Source organism: Camelus bactrianus, chromosome 11 (genome assembly GCF_048773025.1).
Source record: "Camelus bactrianus isolate YW-2024 breed Bactrian camel chromosome 11, ASM4877302v1, whole genome shotgun sequence".
In the NCBI taxonomy this organism is placed as follows: domain Eukaryota; kingdom Metazoa; phylum Chordata; class Mammalia; order Artiodactyla; family Camelidae; genus Camelus; species Camelus bactrianus.
This window is the reverse complement of record NC_133549.1, coordinates 73,053,459-73,068,200: the sequence shown is the minus strand read 5'-3', so window position 1 is coordinate 73,068,200 and position 14,742 is coordinate 73,053,459. Positions and strand designations below refer to the sequence as shown.

At 46.7% G+C, this 14,742-nt stretch overlaps 1 long non-coding RNA gene across 2 annotated transcripts in view; it reads left to right on the top strand.

The window, feature by feature from the left end:
• The window catches only part of LOC123619192 (uncharacterized), a 157,048-nt gene that overhangs the window by 87,217 nt on the left and 55,089 nt on the right, over positions 1–14,742 (top strand). For both annotated transcript variants that reach the window (XR_006727736.2, XR_006727735.2), the window contains one exon: positions 7,398–7,544. This is a non-coding gene — a long non-coding RNA (uncharacterized LOC123619192). The remainder of the gene's footprint in view (positions 1–7,397; positions 7,545–14,742) is intronic.

Below are 14,742 nucleotides of genomic sequence, written 5' to 3'. Positions count from 1 at the left end.
AGAGACTTTTACCTGCGCTTGTGTCTTTGTGTCACCTGCTTCGTACTCCAGGTCTTGAGTGGGGCCATCCTGCTGGTCAATTCTAAATTCCACTCTCCTGTCCTGGGATCTGGTAAAAAGAAATTCCCACTTCCTGGACAATCTGAGGGATTTTGAAAGCCTGCTCCCACATACTTTGAGATTCTCTCAAATGGAAATCATATCTGAATGCTGGGAACCAAAAAAAGAAAAAGTACATTTATCTAGCTCAGATTCTGAGGAAACATCCTCCCTGCTCCCATCCCTCAACATGTGGGAAACATGCTGGGATTGATTTAGGATATCTGCAGTCTTGTAGGGGGAGATGGAAGCACATGTTTCATAGTCTCCATGTGGGATCCTATCTCACTACTTTCCTTTATAGATGGAGACACTGAGGCCCGGAGAGGGTAATACACCTACAGAAGGTCACACAGCAGCTTAGTGGTATTATAATTATAAATAACAATTCCATCCATATGTACCAGCTTGGGGTGGCTGGTCTGAATCAGTAAATGTTGAGTGAAAGGCCTTTCCCTCCTTTCCTCTATCCTTTCCTTTCCCTTTATATTAATCAGAGAGACTTTCTGATAAATGCTCTGGGTATTCAGATACAGATATGTATGAAACCTGATCTCTGACCTCTGGGAACTATCCAGGGACTGCAGGATTTAGGAAGGTGAGCAAGCTCTGCTGTTTTAGATAATGGCTTGTGTCTCCTCATCCTCTTGCTTGAGGCCAAGGAGCATCTGAGCTATAAGAAGCCCTCATAAGGTTGAAAGGAAGAATGATGGCAATTTCTCAAGGCTGATTAGGGACAGTACTGCTGGCAGAAGGATGGCATGTGGCCCACCTTTGGGCCATGCTGGAGACCCACCAGTCCTTGTCTTAGACAAGGACTAAAACAAACAATCTCTGTTTCCTTGGCTGCAAAGTGGAGAGACCACGGTCAGACTTACTTTCCAGTGTTTTTCACAAGAGATCAGTGGTGTGTGGTGATGAGAGTCTTTGTAAACTGCCAAGGGCATGCGTACTTGTTGTTACTAACATTTTGTGAAGCTGGAGGTCCAGGGATGCCAGTTCCTTTAAGACTCATGGAGGCTTAGAGGCCCTGGGGCTCTGAGAAGGCCTGGATTTTAACTCCAAATCTGCACGGTTTTGCTGTTCTAAGACAAACACCTCAAGGAAAGCAAGGGACTTCATGGAGCCGTGGAAGGAGCCTTGGATGGGAGCCTGCGATCTGAGCCTCACCCAGGGCTGCCTGGCTATGGAAACTTGAGCCAGTCTCAGCTGCTTCTTGGGTCTCAGTTTTCTCATCTGTAAAATGAGGCAAAAGTTGGGGAGCGGCCATGGGAGTGGATGAAACAACAGAGTAGTCAAGGGCTTGGGGTCTGAGCTGAGGCCTGAGTTCAAATCCAAGCACCGCCACATGTAAAGCGTGCAAATGGCTCAACCTCCTCCTCCTCCCTCCTGTGCCTCAGTTTCCTTACCATAGCAATGGTACAATAAGGCACATTTCTTAGGAGGTTTCTGTAAGCATTCAAAAAGCCAATACATGGAAAATGCTGAGAACAGTTCCGGCAGGGAGCATTGAACCCTGCAGCAGTTTTGTCGCCGACACTGATTTCTTCCTCCTTGGACATGCTCTGGTTCTGTGGACACGGATGGAATGTTTTATGGGAGAGCAAGGTGCTCTGGCGTAAATGAGCTGGAGGCACGGCGCCCAGGGGAGGGGGACAGTGGTGGGTAATCTGAAGCAGCTTGTTTACTTGGCATCAGCCGGCTGACCCCCTCTCCTCACCCCTACCCCAAGCCAGACAGAGCCTCTAAACTTATCCACCTTTCGAGGACATTGGGAGGCTCACGCTTATATTCCTGAATTCCTCCCTCCTGGAAAAGCCCCAGGCAGCCTCCATGCCAAAGCTGCTCTTGGTGATTAGGGGTGAGTGACGGCCCGGCACCGTGGGGGTTAATGGCGTGGCCGTGGCCCATGCCCGGTGGGGGCGCACTCGCTGGTGCAGGGACAGCAGGTAAAGGGTACTTTATTACGATGTATGACTAGCTCCTTGGCTGCTTCATCATCTGCCAGTGTGCACGCAGACGCTAATAAGCGATTTGCTCTATTTTGCCCCTGAGGGTACCTCCCGAGGAGGGAAACTATTGATTTTTAACAGCAGACACATAAACTCTAAGCTATTCCCTGTATTCCTGGGTCCCCAGCGGTGCCCCGGTGGGCAGAGTTGGCAGACACACACGCAGCCAAACCAGGTGGTGATAAGCTCTTCACTGCTGAGTGGAGGGACCTTGGCGCTCTCTGCCCTACTCTTGTTGATTGGGGCGCTTGCCCTGCAGACACGCCTTCATTCCAGTCCACTGCCTTTCCATGGCTTGTGGGGAACGGGCTGCTGAGAGAGTGAAGGAAGCGAGGTCCAGGTCGGGGAGGGAGGGTGCTGGCTGTGGGAAGTAGAAGTGAGCACTGGACGTGGACTCTGACCTCTGAGACGGGGCAGCTCTAGGGCTGCGGTCATCACTTTATTTCCTCCAGGCTCATTGTTCACATCTGTAAAGTGAGGGATCAATGCTACCGTGTGTGAACCTGTAGGAGATGGATGCAAGCGCTCCCTGCATGTTAACCATGGCTCTCACTGTGACCCAGGGCATCTGTAGTGTGAGTGTCAACATCCCAGGGAAGCAGCTGGCCTTGAGCATCCCTGGGCTATCAGGATGGAGACTTCTTTAGCTGCTGTTCTGCCTGCTCATTTTATAGGTGGGGAAACTGAGGGCCAAGGAAGGTGAGTTAGAATGAATCTTCTCGTTTCCCGCCTTCACTTGGCTATTTCATCTAGACTCCGTGGAATAGTACTCCCACCTTCCTCTTAGGCCCCTCGGCATCTTTACACTCCTACTGTTAATTGTGATGTAGCTGATCTTTAATGAGAACGCTCTAGGCTAAGTGTGTTACCTTATGAGGTGGAAGCCATTCATCTCATTTTCCTGATGGGGCTCAGACGGGACCAAGGAACTTGCTCAAAGTTGCCAAATAGCGAGTGCACATCAAACCAACACAATTAGCCAACACTCTGCCCTGCTTCTTCCCCGGAGGGTGACTCAGGGTCTGCGGGGTCCTTAGGCTGCTGTGAGCTGATGGAGAAGTCTACACTTTCACCTGAGCCCCTGGACCCCTTCATCATGGCTCAGTCTCAGCTGAACCCTCTGCAAATCCAACCATCTTTACCCGACTCAACCCCACCACCCTGCTCTACTTAAGAACACCCTTTGTCCTCTCCTATCTCCGTGATCACACCTCCAATGTCACTGAGGAAACTGAGGCCACTGTGCAAAAGTACTCGGCTTCCAGCCTCCCGTCCCACCGTCTTGCTCCTGTTTTGGACCCCCCGCCCAACCTTCCTCTCCTTCTCAGAGGAGCTCTCCTGATCAGGGCTTCACCTTCTGTGCATCACAGAGCCCACCTCTCCCTGCCTCCGCAGGGACCTTGTTTTGTTAATTACGCCTGGTTTCTTGAGAAGTCCTTCCTCACTGTCAGTAACCCTACCCTGTCTCGCTCATCTTACAGCAACAAAACAAACGTAAAAAATTACAGCCCTCTACTCAGTCTGCCTCTAGATACTGCTCCTTTTGCCTCCTTCCTTTCACAGCTGAGTGTCCAGACATAACAAGAGTCTCCCCTGGTGATCTCCACTCCCTCATCTCCCATTAACCCTTCAACCTGCTGAAATCATGTGTCCCCTCTCTGTACTTCCCTGAAATTGCTCCCACTGAGGTCACTGCATCTTACCTGATCTTTCTGTGGCACCTGACCTTGTAGACTCTTTCCTGTTTCTTTCTTTCTTTCTTTTTCTTTTTTTTTGGGGGGGGTGGAGGTGATTAGGTTGTTTTAATTTATTTTTTATCTATTTATTTTTAAATTTATTTTAATGGAGGTACTGAGGATTGAACCCAGGACCTCATGCATGTTAAGCACATGCTCTACCACTGAGCTATACCCTCCCTCCTATTTCCTGTTTCTTGAGACTGACTCCTCCCTGGCCCTTCTCCCCAGTTCTCCCTCCTGCCTCCATCCCTCCATGCTCATCCTCGGAGTCCTCCCTGGCTCCCCTTCCCAGCCCTTTGCTATTGCATTCGGCTCTCGGGGGCTCTGTCCCTGGCCACTCCGCCTCTCTGGGTGAATCTGAAAGTTCTCTTGGCTTCAGTGATCGCCCATCTCTGGCTATCTCTCCAGTGGAACTCTCTACTGCAGTTCTCCCTGCTGAGCTTCAGACCTAAATACCTGGAGGCTTCTAGAAATTTCCAGCTGTGTCAACATGCCAACACTGAACTTATGATCTTTTCCTCCCAAAGCTGCTCCTCTTGGAAACCTTATTTCCCCCATGGCCCCAATATCCGTCCCGTCATGCAAGCCAAGAGTCGAGAGCTATTCTAAGCTTGTCTCTGTCTCTCAGTCCCCACATCAGATCGGCTGCCAGATTCTGTAGATTCTGCATTTTTCGTCTCTCCAAATCCAATCCATCCCTTCCTCTTCAACTCTTCTGTTTACATATCTCTGGGGAATAATCTGATTGTTTGACTTCGTGTCTACATTTAGGCTGCTGGCAACGATCATTCAGCTGCGTGGCTTCCATTCCTCATGAATGCTGGCTTCTAACGGCAGCAAAATGCTCCCCACAGCTCAGGATTCCTTTGTTTGGGGTTAGTCAGCCCCTTCCCCGTCCTCAACCTCTGACCCAAACAGCCAAATCTCTCCAGGAGCTGGGTCCCCCACCAGCCCTCCATGCGCTCTCACAGACCACTCTAACCTGATGCATGGAAAACACCTGAGGCTCACTCAAGACCATCCCAGCTTTCCTTTTGGAACTTTCACGAATGAGTTCAGTATGAAATGGATCATTACACACATGGTAAACCAGTCAAATATTAAAGATATAAATAGACAAAGAACTCTCCTTCTCCCCCAAAACATCTGACACCCCAGTTCTGCTTGGCAGGAGCAATGTCTGTTTCCACATCTCTAGTTTTTTCAGGAATGCTGCTTTGGTTCATACACCCAAATGTGAGCATTACCAGTTACATTATTCAGCATGTGACTATTTAAATTTAGGTCGATATTAATTAAAATTAAAATTAGAAATTCAGTTCCTCATTCACACTAGCTGCATATCCAGCATCATTAGCTGAACGTGGCTGGTGGCTACCTTACTGGGCAGTGCAGATCCAAAACATTTCCATCATCACAGAAAGTTCTAGTGGACGGCATCTAGTTGATACAGTGCTGTGCACCTGGATTTTGTAAAAAATGATTTTATCTTAAAGACAAATGCTTTCACCTCATTCCTTATCATTATTGCATATCATTAGTTGTTTAACCAAGTTCCCTGGTGATGGACACTTAGGTTGTTGCTGTTACTAACAACATTACCACAGACTTTATGTACATACGTGCTTATGTCCACGCACTGGTGTGTCTACAGGATACAATTCTACAAGTAGAATTGCAGGTTCAAAAGGTATGTGAATTTTTAAAATATTTATTGGAAAATTTTCCTTACCTGACAATTACTTTATAACAGGTAGGGCCCATCTATTTCCTCATGACCTCTTCAACAACACACATTACTGAGTTTTTCAGTTATCAGCTTGATAGGTGAAACATTATACCCACCACATTATTGTTTTACTTTCCATATTTAAAAGTGTAAGGGATTATAAGTCCTTCATATATGTAGTTTTCCTCTGAAATGCCCTCACCCTTTCTTTACATTGGATTGTTGTTGTTTTTCTTATTGATTTGTAAGACCTCTTTACATATATCAGCTCATTGTCATATGGGTTGCAATGACTGTAATCCAGGTTTGTCTCCACTCCTCTCCCTTGCTAGGGTGAACTGTTTCATGTTAATGTGATCAACATTGTCAGTATTTAAATGGCTTCTGAATTTTCTGTCTTAGAAACAAGGTGTTAGTTAGTTTACACTAACACTATGAAACGTACTCTTATATTACCTTTTACTTACCTTATTGCTTAATTTTTTTCTTTCCAACCTGATCAATGTGGAGTTAATTTTAGTGTAAGGAGTGAGGTAGAGATGCACATTATTTTTCCAGTGGGCTAGCCTCAAATTATTTATTGAGTGATTTTTCTCTCTCCTAATGAACTAAAATGTCAACTTCATTATATATGAGTTGCAAGAACTTCCCTGTACCTTGGTTACCAGATTTTTAAGAGGAGAATAATAACTTAGGGTTGTTGGAAGGGTTAATGAGATAATTACGAGCATGTGCAACAGTGCCTGGTGCAGGGTAGGTGCTCAGTAAATGCTGACCATCATTACTGATATTTCCTCCAGATATATGTGGTCTACTTCTGCACCTTATCTTCTGTTCACTTAGTCTGTGTATCAGTCAGGATTTGAAATTGCAAACAGAGAAATCTACTCTGCCAACTGGAGCAGAAAAGGAATTGATTAAAGACTATTGGGGGCCTCTCCAGAAAGACCAGAGATCCAAACTGGTGGGTGCGCAGCCAGGAAACTGGAACTTACCTCCCTGTTCTGGGGAAGATGCTGCTGCCATCTCTGGACACAAATCTGAAGCCCTCCCTGGTGGCATTGGGGGGGTGGTCATCAGGACGCCCTCACTTCTCCCACTCCCAAGTCTGGTGTCTCTGCCACTTCCTCCCTCAACTCAGAACACGTGCAGCCCCTGCTTGCCTGTTACCCTCTCCTAATGCAAGTCTCATGTTGGGCCATCTGGTTGGCAGAGCCTAGGTCATATGCCTGTGTGCTAGCTCTTGGGATTTTTGGATCGCACTAACATAGATTAATTTAAGAGAAGTGGAATCTTTACAACAGGACTCTTCCAATTCTAGAACAGGGTATATTTTCATTTATTGAAGTCATTTTATGTTCTTCAGTAGAGTGTGATTTTTTTTCCTATAGACTAGGTGCATTTTGTGTTTAGCATACTTTTAGGTTTTTAAAATCATTTTATTATCATAAATGAAATCTCTTCTTTATTAAATTTTCTAATTGGTTATTTTAAATAGGAAAGCTATTGATTTTTTAATATATTAATTCTTACTGAAGTCTTTTAGTGTTTTCACAGCTCTTTTAAAAACTGAGATTTTTCTCCTTGTTTTAAAAGTATATGATCAGATGGCCAATACGATGATAATTTTGCAACCTCCTTTCAATTATATACCTCCTAATTCTTTCTCTTATTTAGTTGCATTGGCTAGTAGGTCAAAAACAATGTTTAATGATAGTCATGAAAATGGGTATATCAGCTTACAATAATACTGCATTACAAACCACTCAAAGTTCAGTGGTTCGAAACAATCATTTATCCTTGTTCATGTATCTGCAGGTCAACTGAGGGGTCTGATCCAGGCTGGGCTTGACTGGGCTTTGCTCCAGGCTGGGTCCAGTTCTATTCTGTGTGTCTTTCATCCTCCTGGACCAGCTAGCAAACTGTGGCATCCTTTTCTATGGTTATGATGGAAATGCAAAAGTGGTGAGTCGAAACACATAATGCTTCTTATTTCAATGCTCAGAATTGGCTCTCTGTCATTTCTGCACACTTTCCACCAGCCAAAACAAGTCACATGGCCAAACTAAACATCAGTAGGGTGGAAAAGACACTCTGTCTTTAGGAGGAGAAACTGCAACATCATATGGCTGATGACATGGACACAGGGATGGTGAAGATTTGCACAATGAGCAAGTTACAGTGGTGTTCTTTGCTTCTTCCTGACTTTAACAGAGAAGAGTCTAGTGATTTTCCATCAGAAATGATTGTGAAGTTTGGCTTCAGTTATGAGATTTATATGTATATATAACTACAGGTACAGGTATATATATATATAATATATAAATATAATATAGATATAAATTCATATTAAGGAATTTTCATATTATCCTATTTTATTAAGAATTTTTAATCAAGAATCAAAGTTTAATTTTTATCAACTGCCTTCCTAGGAGAGTTATGTGGTTTTCTTATTGATATTTGATATTGTGAATTCTATTAATTGATTCCTTTGTAGAGAACCATCCTTGCATTATGGAATAAACTCCACATGGTGGTAGCATATTATCCCTTTAAAATACATTTGTGTTCTCCTTGCTAATATTTTCTTTAGAATTTTGCATTTATATTGTCTTGAAGATAGGATTAGGGTTTTTTGTTCTTCTTCTTCTTCTTTTTTTTTTTTTGACTCTGTTTTCACCATTATACTGGGTTCTTAGATTTATACTGGGTTCTTAGATTCATTTAAAAGCCCTTTTCCACTACAATATTTGGGAGCACTTCCAATAGCACTGCTTCTTGACCTTGTAATAGGTCAAGGATTTCATCTGTGAAGCTGTCTGGGTCTAGTACTTTAATGGACAGTGGTTCTTTGACAACATTCTCAGTTTCTTCTCTGGTAATTGGACTGTTTAGATTTCCTATCTTTTCTGAGGTTAATGTTCATCATTTATATTTCTAGAATATCACCCATTTTATCCATGTGTTAAAATCTGTTTTCAAAATGGAGTAATTTTATAATTCTTTTAATGTCATCTATCTGTGGTGATATCCCTATTTTCGTTTCTAATGATACGTATTTGTGCTTTTTTCTTGATTATTTAGCTAGTGATGTATCTGTTTTATTCTTCAGTTTTTTCTCTCACCCCATATAAATGTGTTTCCATTAAAAATCCATCCTTTTTTCCTTCCCATTCACCTCTCTTCCCTTTTGATCCCACAACCTCTACTTTGGGTCACGTCACCTCCTTCCTTCTCAAGAAACTTGCTCCCTGCTACATCCCCACTATTTCCTGGTTTTTTCAACCCCTTTCATTCATCTGCATCTTTCCTAACAGCTTATAAACATTCTCCAGTTACCCCCATCTTGAAGTCTCCTTCCCCAAGATCCCACTCTAGCAGATGACTGACATCTTTACTGTCTGAGGCTTCCTGGGAGTGCTTTCCCAGGGTCCATGCCGTAGACTTGTTCCTCAGTGGCTACACTTGACTTTCCTTTTCATACCGCCACTTAAACTGCTCTCTTTGAGGCCAGCTATGATCTTCCTCAGAGCCAAGGCAATGGGCACTTGCTTGTACTGACCTCTCTTCACTCCCTGTGACCTTGGCTGATGTTGATCATCTCTTCCTTCCTGAAATTCACTCCACCCTTTCCCTGTTTCCATGACCCCTTCTCCCTGGGTTGGGGGTGTGGAGGGCTAAGATGGCTGGTATAGCCCTTTCCCCCTCTGCCTCTTCCTTCTTAGAATTAGAACGTGATGTCTGGAGCTATAGCAGCTATCTTGTCACCTTAAGGGAAAGGCCAAAGATGCTGGCTTTGATTTCATAGAGCCTTTAAGTAGCCACCTTCCTCTATTTTTTGTTTGTTTGTTTGTTTGTTTGTTTTGTTTGTCTGTTTGCTTGCTTCTTTTGTGGAAGGAAAAGTCCCCTATTTGTTTATTTAAACAATTGCAGGTGGATTTTCTGTTATTTGCAGCTGAACACACTCCTACTGGTATAACTGGGTTGGTAATTCAGTTATCTCCTGCAGACAACAAACCACTACTCTGAAACTAAGAGTGTAAAACCACATCTATTTGATTATTCTCTTTTGGGTCAGGAATTCTTCCAGGGCATAGCAAGAATGCCTTAACTCTTCTCTATGACTGGGGCTTCAGCTGGAGATGCCTGTGACAAATTGACTAGAACCAGCTGTCTGGGGCTTCTGTGAGATTTGCTGGGGTTAGAATGTCCGAGATGGTTCTTTCACTTATGTTTGGTGTTCGGGCTAGGACAGCTGTGGCTCTGTCATCTGGCATTATTCTCTCTCCTCAAAGTCTCTTGCATAGCTAGCTCGGGCTTCCCCACGGCATGGCAGTCTCAGTCATGGGCAAGTGTACTGAGAAGGGAGGTGGAAACTTCCAGTTCTCTTGAAGTTTCAGCCTAGACCTGGCATTGTTACACTTCCACTCGATTCCATTGGTCGAGAAGCCACAGGCCACCTAGATTCAGTGGGGAGAGGAGTCCCACCTCTCTTTAGGGGAATGGCATGCACAGGGGAGGGAGGAGCTGAGCTGCTGTCTCGAATAAGGACAAGAAGTGGTTGCAAGGCAGACCCAGGTTCAAGGTCTAGTTCTGGCTTTGACTCCTTCTATGACCTGTGTGTACACTGCCCTCTTGAAACCTCAGGGCAGTGTCCAGATGCCTGATCTCAGCACACAGACCCTTCATCCGGCCTTCCGTTTTGGCCTTGTTGAACTCCCTGCAGATTTCCCTGCTGCTCCTGATGCCTGAAACGCCTCTCCGTCCTTTCTCTGATCCCTGACTCAGCAAACTCCTACTCATCCTTCCGGTCCTAGCCCTGATGCCCCTTCTCCTAGAAGCTTGGGTTTCTGATGCCTGTCTTAGTAAAGTCTTCCACCTGTGGGCTCCTCTCCCAACCTCTGAACATGTCTGCTCGCTCATCTGACTTACCCACTAGAACGTGAGAGCTTTGGACGCAGAGGCCTGTAGTCTCCGTCTTTGTACCCCCAGTTCCCAGCACAGGGCCTGGCAAGAGCCGGCAGGCAGGCAGCATTTGTGGAGGAGAGACAGGAAGGCTGTAGATACACACAAACCATACAACAAACACATCCGGAGGTTCTCTCAGGGATTCTCCCTGCTGGCATGCTGTCTGCTCCCAGCCCTCCTGGGAACAGCTGAAATCCGGGGCTGTAATTCTTACACCACAGTTATATTGAAACATGCAATGTCTTGAGAACAGCGTTTGCTCAGCGCCTGGCTTAGGGGCTGTCAGCACCCCTGCTCACACGCTTCCACATTTCTGAGGCTGCTTTTGTCAGCTCCAGCTCACACGCCTGCTGATACGCGGGGAGCCTTGCTTGCTGCTAGAGCAGACTTCCCTGATGGACCCCTGGGGCTGCCGCATTTCCTGCCTCTCCTTTAAATCCAATACATATTTTTAAAACAACTATTTTGCGCCCAGCTGTCTGCTGTTACGTGGTGTCCTCTCTGCTGGGGGGGACAACAGAAACATTGAGGTGAGAGAGGAGTCCGGTGGAGGACAGAGCGTGAGGATGGGGGAGGGGTTGATGTGGCTGCAGAAAGTGGTCAGGACTGGACCTAGTTCCGGGCCTTCTGCTCGGCTCATCCTTACTTAATTCTCAACACTTGGCCTTTGTGGTTGTTTCTCGCATCTCTTCTTTTTTGGCGGGAGGTGGGGCATGCGTTGGGGTAATAGGTTTATTTATTTTTTTAATGGAGGTACCAGGGATTGAACCCAGGACCTTGTGCATGCTAAGCATGCGCTCTACCACTGAGCTGTACCCTCCCCACTCCCTGCATCTCTTCTGGTGGGTGATAGCCAGGCCTTACTGATGGCTCAATATTATGAATACTGCTCCTTCCCTTCAAGGTACCAGGTTGGCCTTTAGGAGAAATGGAGAAACATCAAAGCGTTCTTTGCAGGGAGCAAGATGATCAGATTTGGGTTTAGAAAGATCACACTGGCTGAATGGTTTGGAGGAGGCATGAAGGAGGTAGGGAGACCAGGGGAAGCTGTTTCAGTCTTCTTGAGGATAGATGTTGACAGCCTGCAGCATGGTGGGGCCGCAGGGATGGAGAAGGGGATTGATTCAAAGGGTGTCTGGTGTGGACTTCCCATTCCTGGTGGGTAGTGAGTGCAGAGGGAGAGGGAGGAATCAAGGCCGACACTGGAGGGGGTTGGGGGGAGACTGGCCCTCACAGAGAAAAGGAACACTTCGGTGAAGATGTTTTAGGGGAACACTGGCCACCTCCAAGGATGCTTGCCTGCCTTGCTTTTTCTTAAAACCATAGCTACCAAGTGCATAGTAATTTTCCTCAATAGTGGGGGAGGTAGAGGAGAAATCTTCCTAATATCAGTGTTATGAATGTCCCAGCTTCTATGCTGTATGTAGCTCCATGAAAACCAGGGCTATCTGTGAGCACAGAACGTAAGTTTCCTTTGCACTGTGGCTCAACATGCCTCTACCAAGTCCCTCCTAGTGACTGGGTTAGGCTGTGTCCTTACTCTCAGTCACCCATTCACTCTGTGATATGCAGGGTGATGTACAGAGAGTGCCCTGAGATCACAGAGGACAGAGTATCCAGACCTGGGGGAGGGAAGGAAGGCTTTACAGAGGTCTTGATGTATGAGTAGGAGTTTGCTAAGGAGCTAGGGGGATGAAGAGCATTCCAGGTGGATGGAAAAGCAGGTGTAGAGGCATGGAGTGGGGACTAGAGAACGTGGAGAGGGTGGAAAGGGAATGGCCAGAGATGAGAATTGGAAGAAAGGCTGCGGTAAGGTCCTAAAGGGTCTAGAATGCCATGCTCTAGAGGCTGAACTGTACCTTGTAGGATAAATAGGTTTCCTTTTGTACACCGTCATCATCTGATTGCCAGTGGTTGCCTGGAACATGTGTTAAGAAGGATTCTGTGGTAGAGTCGGGGGAAAGAGTGACATACTCACTGGTGGTGCCTGCTGTGGCTGCAGGAGTGGAGCTGGCAGGGGGTGTGGGGATTTGCCATCTCTGCTGTAAGAGATGAAGAGCCACTGAAGGCAGGTGGAGGGTGGGGCTGGGGCGTGTGGGCTAAGAATGTGCATTGGAGGAGATCAGCTGGAGGATCTGGGGAGCAGGAGTTGCTGGGAGGCCAGACTAAGGCCATGTTGCCCATGAGCCAGCAGTGAGTTTAAAAATAAATGCGGAGCGAACGATCTACCAAGTGTCTGCAAGGCGAAGGGCAGAACGTATTGTAGCTGCTTCTGTAATGAGGGCGCGCAAGAGGAAGAAAGAAATCTCAGCACAAACACTGTCAGGCTCCCTTACCCCTTCAGCAGAAATGCCCAGGGTAAAAAAAAGCCACACACATGCACACGCACGTACGCGCGCGCACACACACACACACACACACACACACAGCAATGACCCCACGGAGAGGCACTTTCTACCTTCCCTTCTCTGCTCCCTGTGAAGTCAGTGCATAATTACCGGAAAGCATTTTTGACTGAATTTTAGATGAGCATTTTGACAAAATATAATATTGGAAACAATCTTTATCAAACATTCATGTGTCGTGTGAGAGATAAAGCCTCGGAATCCATAATTCATACGGCGTGTGTATTACCAAGTGTGCATGAGAGGCTGAATTTCAATGAGGCAGCCTGAACAATATTTTCTGCCAGACGCAGGCTTTCAGCATTTACATTATTCACTAGGTTTTCCAGAACAGTAAATCTTAAATATATATTTGTGTTGGGAAGAGCTCGTGTGCGTGTCTGTGTACACACAGAGGGACGCACACCCATTTGGGCACAGGATCGGCGGATGCACGTTCCAGCTGGAGGGGCACACAGTGACAGCAGGGAGGCTCGACGCACAGGGTTCCTTCTGGAGGACAGCCCACGTCACCATGGACTCCACCGCTCGCTGCACAGGCATTAAATCCACCCACCCTGTTGCCTCCCGCTTCAGACCCATCCAGCATCTCACTTGGAACCCTAAAAGAAAACAGGACCCAGAGTCGGGGCTTTGCCACGCATACCTAAGAGCAGAGCTACGCAAAGTTTATCCGCTGGACTGGTCCAGCGGAAATCGCCCACATCTCCAAAGCTCAAGATGGGAATGAACGATGCTTAAATCTCTTCAACAACAGCTTCAACAGTTGATAGGATAGTCTCTGCTTGTTTACCTTACAGCCAGGGAGCTCCATCCTTCCGGAGTTTGCCCCAGTCTCTCTCCTAACAGTCAGATGGCTGAAAGGCCTTCCCTTGGTGGAGGCAACATGGGTCTTACAATTATCGCCCACTGTTGCTGGGCTGGTCCATGTGGTCCTACAGAGTAAGCATGCCTCCTGGAGCAAGGCACAGCCCCTCAGGGCTCTGAGCACGGCATCACGTCCCTGGAACCATCTCTTTCCCAGCCTCTGTTCCGCTGGCTTCTCCCCACCTGGCTTGCATGGTGGATGCAGCGGCGCACCTCCCAGACTCTCCAGAGGCCCGAGGAGCTGGCTCTCCCACTGTCAAGAGTATTGCCTACCAGTGGCTCACACTGCCTCCCTGAAAGACTGGGGCTTCCTCATCCGGCCAAGGGCCTGGGGATCCCCTAGCAGAGGATCCACAAACAATGATTTCCCAAATGACCTCCACTCCAAGAAGGGAGTCCTGCTGATGGTGGTTCCAGAGCCATAAATAATGCTGGACTATTCCTGGTAAAGCACTACTCACTTTGACCTAGAAAGAAAAAACCCCGATAGTTTTCTGTCTGTTTCCTTTCTCAGGACTAAAGACACACTTCCTATGGCTTCACAAGATGTGAAGTCAAATACTGAAACTAGTGAAGGGTAAGGTTAATTAGTGTAAAAAAAAAAAAAAATCCTTCTCAGGAATTCCCCTGGGCAGAAGGGATTGGCTGGCCCAAGGTTTCGCCCCTCCCCACGAGCAGCCACAGCCAACGACTGGAAGAAGCACCTCTGAAACGTTATTCCCAGCTTTAGAACCCCAGTGGGATGGGCTGAGGCTCTGCTGCGAATGCTTTGCAGTTCAGCCTCCCCCTCTGCCCAGCCCTGCCGTCCCCAGTCCCCACTGGAGTTGATCTGAGGACATGCCCCAGTAAACTTCCTGCTTTGTCAAGCTTCATGGCGAACTCCCAGGGAGCCGGACCAAGGACAATTGGAACTGGGAGTGAGC